Source organism: Ptychodera flava, unplaced genomic scaffold (genome assembly GCF_041260155.1).
Source record: "Ptychodera flava strain L36383 unplaced genomic scaffold, AS_Pfla_20210202 Scaffold_31__1_contigs__length_3010019_pilon, whole genome shotgun sequence".
NCBI classification, from domain to species: Eukaryota; Metazoa; Hemichordata; class Enteropneusta; family Ptychoderidae; genus Ptychodera; species Ptychodera flava.
In genome coordinates, this window is record NW_027248353.1 from 1,667,773 (window position 1) to 1,682,190 (window position 14,418).

Genomic DNA, 14,418 nt, shown 5'->3' on the forward strand with positions numbered 1-14,418 from the left:
TATAGTGGATGAATATTTTCAGTGAAATTCCATAATCAGATTTCTTTTACACATAATATGCACCTTTAACAATCATATTCTAATCAAGTACAATTATGTTAATTATCGAACGTCTGTATATGCACAAATATACCAAGTTTTTCATTGGAAAAAATTATTCACAATTTTATCATTGACTCCCATGTATAGTGGATGAACATTTTTGGTGAAATTCTCATGCCAGTTGTAACAACCCTATTTCATTTAAGTACATTTATGTAAATTATCAAATATCTATAAGTGCATAGATATAGTTTTGCATTGAGAAAGTATTACATAGATTCCTCATACATGTATGAGAAAATATATGTATACCATGTATAGTGAATCAACATTATCAACAGCTGACTTTTAATTAAATCCAAATATCAAAATATGTACACACACGCTTGCGCAAAAATATTGCGATCCACCACTACTAATTTGTGTCCGACCCCTTTGAGGGGTAATTTCAAAATTATAGCAAGTCAGAATGGAAAATCTGAGCATTAACACCTTTTGAGTTTGTAAGGAAGGTCATTTGAAAAAATCCCAGCTCTTTTTGGGGGGATTCTATCGCTCCATATCCCTGAGGTGTTTGTGTGTGCAGCTAATTTACTCAAGCAATGTGGGGGGGGGGGGGGGTCATGAAATTTTGTCATCTTGAAAGGGGGGGTCATCAATTTTTTGGTACAATGGGTAAGGGGCGTTCACTTATTTTGACTGATGCGCAGGAAGAATTTGCCGGCCCACCCCCGGCCATAATAACTGAACGCTCCCTAAGTTTGGTCATGCTGAAGGCGTAGGCTGCTTGGTTGACTAGTCTTAACCAAGATCTGATATCAGTGACATTACATGGTTGTGGAAAATTGTGGGATAGCCTCCAGGTAGCGGGCGCATGGTAGCACATAAGTCATGGTAATGGTTCTACTCCAGAATAAAAAGGACGCGATGCGTTCTACACACTCAGTACACCCAAATAATCACGTGAGGCCGGTACAAACAAGCCCACATGTCTACTAACCCGTATGGAAATACACGTACTTGTATGCGCGTTTGCGCACATGGCTTTTTTGTACCGTGGTCGATTCGAATTCCGGGTTTGGCCTATTGTGAAGCCCGCAATGTCCACTGTTGGTGCGCTGAAGACGAACTTCTCGGATTTGAGGGTGATTCCGTTTTGGCCACATATGTCCAGCCATTGGAACTCTTAGAAGTAGCTCTCTTCAATTGTGTCTGACCATAGCAGTGAATCGTCCACACACTTAACCTTGTCACCAATGTCCGTGACTAGTTTGTCATACAGTCGTGAGCCATATACCTTTGTGGGGCGTATAAGTATCTGTAATGTCCCCATGGAGTTACATAGGTCGTCTTGTGATGCTCGTCCTCATGTAGTGGGACGCTGTGATAACCATTCCATGCATCAAATATTGTCTTGCATTTCCTCTATGGAACTTGTCTTGAAACGGAGATTGTGTATGGTGGGTCTTGCGGAAGACATGTTTGTTTAAGGCCTGGAAGTCAAGGGTACATCTAAGCTTGCCGATCTTTTTGAGCAGATCACCATACGGTGTGACACCATGTCACTGATGTTCCAATAGGCACTTTCTTCAGTACACCGACACGAACGTCTTGATCAAGGCCTGCTTTTACTTTGCCTTGCCAATGTATAGCCACAGGCATGGGGAGTGTGATAGGCAACGGTTTTGCGTCCTCATTGAGCATGAGACGTAATGGCGGGCCAGTCATTTTTGGTAGGGGTTAGTGTAGGCACGTATTGAATGAGCTCTGAGCATACAATTTCAATAAGTGTTTCTGTAGTGCCTCTCTGTTAGCCTCGGTCGCCTGCATTAGTTGCGGTCGGCATTGTTGGCAGTTCCGCACATCACGGGCAGTCACAAGCTTCCGAAAACATCAGGTTTACTTTTCCTAATATTGGGAACTTGCCTGAGATCTTACCCAGGCCCACACAGAGGCCATGAGGAAGAGGAATATACTGCCCGTAGAGTCTGTTACATACGCGATTTGGTGTGTCTCCAACCTCTCAGCGTCATTGCTGTGACCAGCAAACCTCACTCCCCACAGATCCAAGGATTCGAGTCCCCCGTCTGTTTGCAGCTTTTATGGTCATGGATACTGGTATTACGTCCTCGGTACTTTGGCCCATTAATTGGGCAATGTTGATGCAAATTAAGCAGCTTCGACATCTTGTATTGGCCATAGTTTGCAGGGACACCGTGCAGTTGCGTTTCAGGAGGTCGAAGCCCAGTGCTTTGCAGTCTTCGAGTTTGCTGGTGAGGGTGACGTTGACGTATGGATGTGGGCTGGATATGCGTTTCGTCCACTTATCGCACATATCATCGTATAGGTGGTGAGCGAGGGGAGTGTGCATAACTCGTCGCTTGCACCACCCCGCTTGCGTTTCTCCATTTTGGCATTTGCCCCCCCCCCCCTGTATGCTAGTGACGGGAGTGTGCTCAGTGGGTTTATATTCAGCATGGCTGCCATCACTGTTGTCTCTGCATGTGTAGCCGTATAGTCACGACACTCAATCGGGACTATGGACTCACAGACGCCATCAGGATATTATGCTTTCAATTACTTAGTTAGCGTTTGGTCTTGTAAGCTGCAACCACCTCGTGTACGGTAGCCTGTTGATGTTCCACAGTTCATCGATTTCGTGTTTAGCCATCTTCTCCTAAGTACTGACCACCTCTGCCTGACTGTAGATAATTGTTTGGTTATAAATAAGAACAGTGTTTCGATTTTTTCAATCACTTTATAGGAACATAAAATGTGAAACGACAATAACCAAAGAAGTACAGAACAGGTTGCAACGAGGTTTACAATGATGGCTAGTTGCACATGCGCATTGACAAAGGGGTCATCTTTTGTATGTGACGTTCTATGAAATGTTCTCTAGACACGTTATTGTAGCTTTTCAGTCCCCGCGGATAAAGTGCAGTGAACTCATTGATTGGCTCCGTCCGTCTGTGCATCAGTGCGTCCGTCCATGCGGACATCTCAGACATGATTGAGCCGGTTTCTTTCAAACTTGGTTCAAGGTTAATACACTATGGTGTACATATACGTGTCCAGTGTTTTGGGTGTGGCATACATAATCAGTGCTTATTTGCATAATCATTTATTTTTTGAAAAAAAAGATTCAGTTTTCAGAGAAACTACGTCGAATTTGATGAAACTTTGTTCAGATGTTGGTCAACACAGGTCATATAGCGCAAAATATAAATTATTTGAATTTGCAAATTTAATGACCTTTCGTAATAAATGTGATATGTCAAAAAACAGTGACTTAATTGTTTGCATAAGAGAAAACCGTAACATTTCACATGTTATCAATATCATATAATTGTGTGACATATGACCTCATTTCATGTGAGGCAACCTGTGATAACAATGTTTTACTCATAGCAAGCATTTAAAGCATGAAGGGGTTACCGAACTTGTTAGATATGAAACGTAAATAAACTTAGTTGATGGAGTAAAGATCAGTCCTTGTTTTTTAGACCTTTGATATTGAAATTGTGAAGGCAAAGTTTCATCTTGAAAAGCATCAGTCTAATGCAGTATTTTGCAGTGTCACACTCTTCATGCAGCAAAGATCAGTGGACACTTGGCCTTAAAATGTTACCATAGGCGTACATTCAAATACCTACTGTTTCGATTCAACTGGTTAACATGGTACATATTATGCAAGGACCTACATCTCGGTTGCTATGACATATTGAGATAAGAGATCGATATTGCCTAACACCCCTTGATGTTAAACAGTGTCAGTCACCTTTGGACTTCAACGGGTCGCCTCGAAATATCATCGACGTAAACTACATTTAATCCGGGTCATTTCCAAAATTGGCGATGCTATACCATAATATTTTCCCCTATCATTGGACAATCAGCGGCCAGCGCGCCATCAGTAAAAATTATATTTCCCGGCAACCTCCGCATGTGTTTCTGGTGCTACTTTATCACCACAAGTGGTTAGTGTGTGTTGTGCTGCATCACACGCCCTATGGAGAATAGGAAAAATCCGGAAGTTTTTGGACCAGCATTCTGCAGAAAAATTGGTTCACGCTTTCGTGACGTCCCGAATCGATTACTGTAACAGCTTACTTTTCGGTCTGCCTGATTATGAAATAAATAAATTACAGCTCATACAGAATTCTGCTGCTCGGCTGGTAGCCAGGATTAGGGTGAGGGATAGGTGTCACATGACTCCTGTCCTGCAGGCTCTTCACTGGCTGCCAGTGGAGCAGCGAATTCAATTCAAAATTCTTTGTCTGACATTTAAAATTATTCATTGTAATACAGCACCGCGTTACCTCACTGAACTAATAACTGTCAGGATGCCAGTACGTGAAAACATGAGGAGCAATTCTAGTGTATCACTAGTTCAGCCAAAAATTAAGACGATTAAGAGTTATGGCGATAGAGCTTTCTCAGTGTGTGCTCCTAAGCTGTGGAATAAGCTACCAGAGGCCATTCGATCAACCAACATTTTTAATAATTTTAAATCGCAGGTCAAAACCTACCTTTTTAAAACAGCTTTTTAGACTTTTTACTGACAAAATGTTTTTAAATTTTAAATTGTTTTACCTTTGTGTATATTTTTAGACTAGTGAACAAATGCATTGTATGTATTTTTATTGTGTTGTGTAACTATTTTTTTTCAGATTTTAACTGTACAGCGTATAGAGATGGTGTATTCTATGTTATACGCTTTAGAAGAATAAATTATTATTATTATTATTATTATTATTGATTGGATTATTATTATTATTATGTGTCCATGGTTACGTATGCCATACTGTGCTGAACTCTACTTTGCTATACTGCTCCGCTGTACCATTCACATAACTTTTTCGTGTATTATCGTATATCGGTGTCAAAATATTGTCAGTTGTGAAAGAAGAGTTTTGTCAAAACACTTGGCCTTGCAAATTTCCTAGAAATACGGACGTCGTTCCTGAAATAACAATTAATCGCGCCGTATTCTGTCATAATGTCTAACAGTTGTGTCAAAACACATTTTGTCAAAACACATTTTCAAAATCGCGTACCGTTTTTATTCTGGCTCAGATAACCAACCCCCATATATCTCCGTATCCCTGGACACTAGCCTGAAGTCCTGCTAAATATAAATGGTGTACCTTCACAGATCGTACAGGAAACTTCATTTGTATCAAAGATGGCAGCGATCAAAATTCCACCTATTCTGTCACGTCGATCAGTTGTGTGGCCACTCTGTCAACACACATTTTCAAAATCACCTACCATTTTTAGTCTGGCTCAGACAGCCAAACCCCATATATCGCTGTAATCGCCGGCCTCTGGTCTGAAGTCCTGTGAAATATAAGTCGTGTACCTCCACAGATCGGTCAAAAAATCCCATTTGTATCGGAGATGGCAGCGATCACTAATTCTACCGTATTCTGTCATAATGTCGAACAGTTGTTTGGGCACTCTGTCAACACATTTTCAGAATCGCTTACCATTTTTAGTCTGCGCAGACAACTACAAAATAGGTATCATTTGATAACCCTTTTCATATTAGCTGCATCATGTTTGATCTCTGGTCACTTCATATTCCATGGGCAGGGTACCTTGCTAAGATGATATTCACCACAGAAAGTATAGAAATGTTAAAATAATTGAGGCCCAGTCACTTTAATTGTATGCATCTAATCTGTAAGAATGTACTGATAGCAACCTGATAGGAATGTCAATTTAGTATGCTATTTTTTAATTTTTTAAACCAAATTTATTTGCATCAAATACGCATGATTTTCTTGCTAATGCAAAAGCATTTACCTGAATAAATAGCAGTGCAACTGTACATTGTGAAAGAATATGTGACAACAGTGGTGATTGAAATGTTTGGATATCTTGGAATAGAAAGGAATGTAGAATGTTGCGGCACGCAACAAAGTAAATGTCACGTATACAAGGGAGAGTGAAAAAAAAATTCCATTACCTTTTCCTCTGCTTCATCATCATCTGCTTCTGGATCATACCTTTCTGCACATACTGTATCAAAGACAAGTAAATAAAAAAATTCTTTTTAGTATGAACGCAGTTTGGAAATGTCATTTTGTCCTGATACAAATCAAAAGGTGTGATAAAATTTACATTCAATTATGAATCAAATGAGGTCTTGCCAGTTGTTACTAATGGCAATGACAAGTCTCATTTTATTGAAGCTATGATTCTGCCATTTCCTAAACTCAATTTTGCTTCAAAGTGGCCACTTTTTCCAAAGTCACAGGCTGTAAACACTTGAAATGAGGCTACACTTTCCAATTTCAATGAAAGAACATCACAATTTATGAGCAAATGAGCAGATATGATATACACAATGCATGGTACACGACTTATATTTCACAGGACTTCAGACCAGAGGCCGGCGATTACAGCGATATATGGGGTTTGGCTGTCTGAGCCAGACTAAAAATGGTAGGTGATTTTGAAAATGTGTGTTGACAGAGTGGCCACACAACTGATCGACGTGACAGAATAGGTGGAATTTTGATCGCTGCCATCTTTGATACAAATGAAGTTTCCTGTATGATCTGTGAAGGTACACCATTTATATTTAGCAGGACTTCAGGCTAGTGTCCAGGGATCACGGAGATATATGGGGTTTGGTTATCTGAGCCAGAATAAAAACGGTACGCGATTTTGAAAATGTGTTTTGACAAAATGTGTTTTGACACAACTGTTAGACTGCTAAAGAAGGCTACAAATTTCGTATAATAAACTCTGACGATACCAGCGTTGTGTTTATTTTTCATACTAATCTAGTCATTAGCGTTATGATGATGTATGGGTATATGCTTTAGAAACATGACCCGGCATGATCTTTCAACAGTTAAGCTCATATACCATTCTACATAGAGTAATTCAGAACTTTGAAATGTGCCATGTCTTGCTTTTACTATTTCTATGCAGATATTGAATCACTAACAGCAAAATTTCATGTAAGGACTGATTGTGGTTTATAAAAACACACACCTGCCGACTCTTTAAATACTGATATCATCAAAGAAAATGAACTTTAGGGTATGGATTGCTCCACTGCCCTGCCAAAGATAACCTTGATGACCTACATAAATCACTCATTATATGAAGCGACCGACGTGCAGACAAAACTTTGGAGTAAAACAAGTGTTATCATGCGTTTTTAGAACCTCATGAATGGATACTATTGAGAACCAGTTAGCATCGCTAGGTACGGTTAACTTTGACATAGTAGAGTTACATCCGAAAGCTTGCAGTTCTGGTCAACGTTTGTTGCATGTTCTGCAATAATTCACGAGTCATCACTCGCAGTTCCTTCATATAGCATATTTCTAAATGTGAAATATTGCACGCCAGAATTTGCAACATTTCTTATTTACTTCTCCTAGTGGATAGCAATGCCTCTTGCTTTAACAAAAGTAATATTCGGACCTAAGGTGCTCAAAATTTTCGTGGTATTTTGTTCAGTAAATGGTAAGTGATACTCCCAAAACGTTAATGCTAGATAATGTTGTGAACTAATGCGCCCACACCATTGTTGCTGCAAATAATACCTATTTTTTGCGGTTTTGTCTGTGGCTTCTCTGCTAGGTTACTGGTTACCGTACGTTGGGAGTTCGAACCCGATTGAAACCACCGTATTTTCTACCCTGGGTTGATAGCTCTGCTGGTGGACAGACTTGTCGCCGAGGCTGTCTTTCGCCAAGTTAAAGCGATTTATTCATTGCTTCGCTTCGAGTAAGTTGTGTGCGATGTGTGAAAGTGAGCGTACGAGCGTGAGTGTTTCACGAACTCTCCGGCGTGTGGAGAGGTCACAGTGAGCTCGGTTATTGAACCAATCTTTTTTGTAATTTGGGATTTGGCCGAGCGGTTTTGTCTGTGGCTTCTCCGCTAGGTGACTGGGTACTGTACTGGTACTGAAACTACCGTATTATCAAATAGGTCTGGTACACACACTTGATGAAGTGTTTTCGATCACCGAGTTGGTACACGGTATTCAGACTAGACGTCTGGTCTAGCCTGAATGTACAATGCACAAAGTGTTGATAATCATGACGTTAACTTTACCATAATCAACCAGGTTCTGAAAAGACCAGCGAATCGGTAAAATCAATAGTGCAGTTGGTCTACATTTTTAAGAGCGTGACTCTCATTGTTTATAAGCTACATGTCCTTGTGAATATTGCCTGATGCCTGGAAAAAATGACAATTATAATAAGATGTTGCATTGAAACGGGAGGCGGGGGGGGGGGAGCGTAGTCGATTCATTGCCAAATGGATTCGAACTCACAACGTACAGCACCAAGTTACCAAGTGAACACATCACAGTCAAAATCGCTCGGCCAAATCCCCACTCTTAAAAGATTTTGTTTGTTCAATTACCAATCTATAGTTTTTACAATCTTTCTGACTTCATCATATTAAACCAACAAAATTAAAGTTCTTTGACCCCTTTTTGGCATTTAGCAGTACAACATGTCCATGTTTGGTATGATTGTTGTTGCTTGTACGTGTCGATAGCAGAGCTGCCTTTTATGCTATAAATTTAACCTGTAATGAAAAGAATCAAATTTCTGCTAAGACCTACACGTGATTATATATAGTGATTAGCTTTAAAAGGTCAGTTGCATGGTACTGTGCCATACATTTGAATGAAAATGTTGGCCAATATGAAGTCGTCAAAACTTTAGGGACGAATGATAACACTGATTGTTGACTCACTTCAATCAATCAAAGCTGCAGAGGATCTGCAATTTAAAAGATACGAGTTTTTTCTCTAGGGTCTCTGGGCATACCTACACACAGAGAGACATCTTTGATACATTAGCGCCATTGATTGATGGTTTTTGTCTCGAAAATTATTCGAGCCTGGGTTGTCTGACTGACTTAGTTGAGCAAGCAATGTTATCAGTTATTGTTTACTGTACAACTTTGCCTGGCTGCATTGAACAAATGAAAGTTTGGAAGAGATATTTATAATAAGCTTATTCACGGAGTGTAGAAAAACTAAATATGAACAATTACTAACATGCAAGTAGAAAGGTTATCTAATTGAATATTTTCTGTCTTTTCGTCGTTTAAGAGATAGAAGACACATCATGAAATATTCATCTAAGTCGATTCTCCTAACTTTAAATGCAAATACAATAATTCCATAATAATTACTAGCACTAAAACGACTACCAACTCGATCTAGGGATGTAAATTGAGACTAATTGACAAGTACAATTTATTACCTCTTCATTACACAACGTGATGGGAAGTGTGCAGAACTTAAGTCTCATATTCAAACATTCAAGATTTAAAATTTTAGTGTTGATCTAACAAAGTAAACCTTTGCCACATGTTTGCAACTTTATGGAAATTGCTATGATCAACATCATGAACAATATACACCACAGATTAATACCAAAGGTTATATAGTATAGAAATAAATAACTACCTGATAAGTGAATAAAAAAATACCGTCAATGACGCTGTACCTTCTCTAATGTGTGGCCAGGTCAGGTAATTGGTTGTTGGCATGGAGTTGTTGGTAAATAGTTGATGATGTAGGGGCATGAGGTGGGATATGGACCCAAAGAACCCAAAATATGATTAAATACATCAATCAAAAAAATTCTAAGCTACAGTATAAACTGCCTAAAGATAGTTCAATGTGGAAAAAAGTTAAACAATTCAGAAATAAGAATTAACAGTCCAAAATAGTAATGACGCACTTCCTTACTGACCTGAGTGCATGTGAAATACACAACCTGGCATCTGTAAATTAAATGTATACCAAGTGATCATTTCCAGTCACTTTTAACTGTTTTTAATGGATTTTCCAAAGAGTCCTGTGGAAATGATGAAAACGCTTATCTGGTCTTGTGTTTGTATAACCTCATGGCTGATAATTGTCATAGTTTTGAAAAAAAATTGAAAGTGAAGAAATTACTGTTTTTAATAGGCATATTTTCCTTGAAATACATGACCGTGTAAAGAATATATGCTCAAAGTGTTTAAGAGTAAATTTCTTTTCAAAAATAATTTAATCTGTGACCAAAGGATTTTTATTCTTTGAGTTTACAAATTCAAACATTGCAATTTGTTCAATCATCTTGTGCAGTGCAAAATTTATAAAATGACTGAAAAACAAAAACAAATTGGCAGAATTACAGTCTTTGTGATGTAAATTATGGTTGACATCACGATAACTGTTAATCTGTTTGAAGTACTAATATACTATAATTTAATTTAGAAAAATTCATGCAGAAACGGTAAAATATATTGTCAGCAATGTAGTGTTAATTTTGACTTTACATCAAAATATGCCTTTGCTGGATACCAAATATATAGGGCGAAATATCAGCCATGTTCAGCAAAATCCACACAACAGCATTGATCCTTTTCTAATTTGATTTGATTTGCTTATGTTATCCTTGTATGACAGTCAGTACAATATGGAACTTGAACACAACACAGTGAATAAGTATGCTGTAAATGAAATGTTGTGGCTGCATCCACATGCAGCAATAGGTGTGCCTTTGTCTCTCACCCCTCATTTCCAACCTGTCCCATCCCTGAAAAAATAGTTTGGTCTTATATTCATAATGTTAATAATTTCTGTATTTGTTAAAATGTGCGCATCTCAAAAATTTTTGATCAGAAACATTTTCATTGTTTTTTTATAGCTGACCAATCAGTTAACCTGTTTATTTTGAATATATGCGCATTTTTCCTCAGTATTTGACATTTTCTGAATACCTTCTTATTCAGTTTGTCATTTTCTAAAAGTTTAAATGCTCCATTGTGTGGTCAAGCTTTCCACAAGCATCAAATGTGGTACTTCATATAGGAGGATTTGCCTCTAGAGGGCGGGCATCATGAACACTCCTGTGTTTGTTGGTTAATTCCTCCACGTAAACTTCTGATTGTACTGTAAACATTGAACATGGCCGACGTCCGATTTTCCTGTCTAAAACTTTCACTCATTTTCGTTCATATGACTCTGAAACTCCAGGAAACGATTGGGAAGAAAGGGTTATCTTGAAATATTGAGGTACTCGCCGATATTTTGCAAAATTAAATGAGAAAAAATGCAAGGAAAATGCCGACAGGCTTACACAATGACAGTTTTCAGACTCGGAGGCATATGATCATCTCTGCAGATTATGCAACAGGCCCAGATCACGTGAGGCCATGAGGGGATATCCACGCAACTCAGTACCAAACACTAGCGCTCACAGAGTGAGCAAACACAAAGTGAGTACCCCTAACGTCAGCTCAGTAGTCTGTAATAGATTGTAGTCAACTAAAAACCTTGGAGAAAGGCTTAACACTGTGGCTATGCCGCTAAGTCCCTTTTGATTTTTGTCATAGCTCAAAATCGTTCTCCCACACCTCAACCTGAGCCATGAACACCCCCACCAGTTTATGATATGACCAATCACAATGGCATGACGTCAACGAATCTTGACAGACGGAAGTCTTGACAGACGGAAGTTCTTGACAGCAGCATATTGGTTTTCAACTCTAATACCTTCTCTGTCTTTAAATAGACACGAGAAGGTAAAAAACTAAATTTATTTGACTGATGTCATTGTACCACAACTTCATATAGCAATGTATTGCCGAAGTAAAAATGCTCAACGTCTTTCAAAGATGTTAAATCATAGTTTCTCAGTGCATATGGTAAATTTTGTCACCTTTGATCAAGTCGATTCAGATATATGTCTCTAATTAGAAAAGTTCATTAATATACAAATTATCAATTAACTTACATGTCATTCGCCGTTATCTTTCACAGCTGATTTACCCTACTGTGATCAACATATGCAGCAATTGCATCCGTCGTAAATGTGTATGCGTTTCTCTACAATCATTAAATATGCAAATAAGCTTAAAATATGCAAGCAGTGCCAACCAAAAAACTAATCAGTTCTTGCAATTTGCAAACCTATTCTATTTACCAGATTTGACTTCATCCGATAAGCCGATCATAACATATCGCGCCAACAGACAGAGAGACAGACACACATACGCAGACAGACGTCGCTGCGACATAAGCTCACGTGTGTCAACAGGTTAGCTGAAAAAGACATAGTATTGGCAAATTTTTCGGCCACTTCTTTCGAAGGCGGTTATCTACTTGAAAGTATTTGCCTCAAGTCATTTATTGATAGGTTGTCCACCATTTTAACACGATTACTATCATTCAGAGTCAGTCTATATTATGATCACTGCTGCTCCTGGATTAAACACCTTTTAAATATTGACACTGGCACTGTATTTTTTGATTAACGTTACCTAGATTGCGGTTACCGTGTCGAAGGTCTCTTTACGGTGATTCATTCGCAGATAGAACAGCATGTCTTCTGAAGGTAGTTCTCGTGAAGTTACTGGGTGAGTTTTATGGATAAATTTCTTTTCAGTTTTATGAGCGAAATGTGATAACGTTGGTACTTGATGACCGGTCATCTATAAGACGCAATCCTCCATAATTGAAGTTCGGCTAGGTTGACATCGGATTACTGTAATTCTGTATCTTTACAAGTGATAATTACAGAGGTACAACAAAACAGAGTGTTTGGAACTTTCAACATGAAATCTGGAAATTTATGCGTTTAGCTTTTTGACCTTCCCTAATTAATTCACTTATTTTCGAAGATTTAAACTTGTCTGTAATCGAGCTCAATAAGCAAGTTGCACATCAGCGACACAATCAGGTACTTTTGGTTTCTTTTCAGGTTTAACTATAATAAGTAAGTCTCACTGTTTTTTCAGGTTAAGCTAAAATTATACATATTACGTATATGTACTTATCATACATGCTATGCCTGTAATGCCATTCTCCTATTGTTTAGACGGTACTGATATGAACCCGTATTTTAACATGTTAAAATACGAATTATATTTTCACTATAACCGAACTACTTACAGCTACGCGTACGCGTGACCTTCGGTGGTATGCGTGACCTTCGGTGGTATGTTCATATACATAAAACAGCTGTGCGAATAAGACTTTATATGACACTTGGAAACGTCATTGTGATTATGGTCAAAATTGTGTTGTTTGCAGTCAGTTCATGGGCATTGCACTTAGGTACAAATACAGTTGTACCAAAAACATACAAACAAACGCATTGAAAATTTGTATCATTTGCCGACACCTGTCATCGTTCACGGCATACGGTGCAGTGTTTTCATGTCGTCTCCGCTGCTGAAGATTAAGATACCGGTTGACAGCGCATCATGATAGAACCGCTTTGCGACAAGCTTCCTGTTGATGAGCTTAAGTATCTAGGTGGTGAATTACATCGTTTACAGCCATAAATGAGCCACAAAAATCCAACCTCACTGAAAATACTCGCGACAGACAAGGTTGAAGGTGCACGTAATATTTCCGATTTGTACCTGTCAGATGGCACGGGAGCGGTGCGGGTTTCAGATACAATATAAGATCTAGGGAAAGTCAAACTTCCGTTTAGGTTGTTAAAGAAAGTTTAGTTCTATTTAGGCAAGCCAGGAACGAAAATATACGAGTAGACGACGTAAATATCTTTGAAATGTTTTATTCGTACTGCAACAAAGTCACGAACGAGTTACGACACTACAGCTTACAGTGTACTCACTTAACGTTTTCCTAATCCGCTCACAAATTCCGTTCCAATATGGTAAATTCGGCATATTTGACGTCTGAGGACGCGGATAATTCTTCCAGATAAACTGACTGTTACGGGTATTATATCCACTGCATTCATAGATGTCGCAGAGTTGCTTGCTCTATGCTATCAGCTGTTCATACTCGATCGGGTTTGAAATCGAACACTGGCGTAGCGTGAGTATTTTGATCCAATTTTGACGACCTCATAACTTTCACGCAGGGATGAGGTTATGTGTCAAAACACGAAAACACACCCATTTTACACACTCAAGCCTATGTTTTACATCCACCGTCATTTAAACTAAACATAGGGCCAAAGTGCCTGAAGCTACGAGAGACATGGGTACAAAATTAAGTATTTCCTGAGTGTATGAAATTATCTCACTAAGGTCATCCTAGGGACCTGTTAACCAAACATTAAAGCTGTCTGACCAGCTATTTTGAAAAAAACAAGCGACCCAACAGTCGACAGAGCTCTACTGTGTTATGTAGAGAATAAATTTTTGTGACACATTTATTGAAGAAGAAGATGTATATCATTGTTAGCTCATTTTAGGAAGGCCTGGCCAACAATGGCAAAATAGCTGCAAAAATACAAAATTGAAGATATCATTATAATTTCAATATATTACATTAAGATAAAGCCTAGGAACCTGTATACTAAATATCAAAGCTATCAGATGAGTAACTTTTGAGAAACAAATATTTTGACC

General features: G+C 38.6%; 1 protein-coding gene across 1 annotated transcript in view; it reads left to right on the forward strand.

The window, feature by feature from the left end:
- Positions 1 to 14,418, forward strand: part of LOC139127367 (uncharacterized) — a 71,222-nt gene that overhangs the window by 12,614 nt on the left and 44,190 nt on the right. Inside the window, exon 2 of the mRNA XM_070693282.1 lies at positions 12,353 to 12,444. The gene's annotated coding sequence lies outside the window, so the exon portion shown is untranslated. The remainder of the gene's footprint in view (positions 1 to 12,352; positions 12,445 to 14,418) is intronic.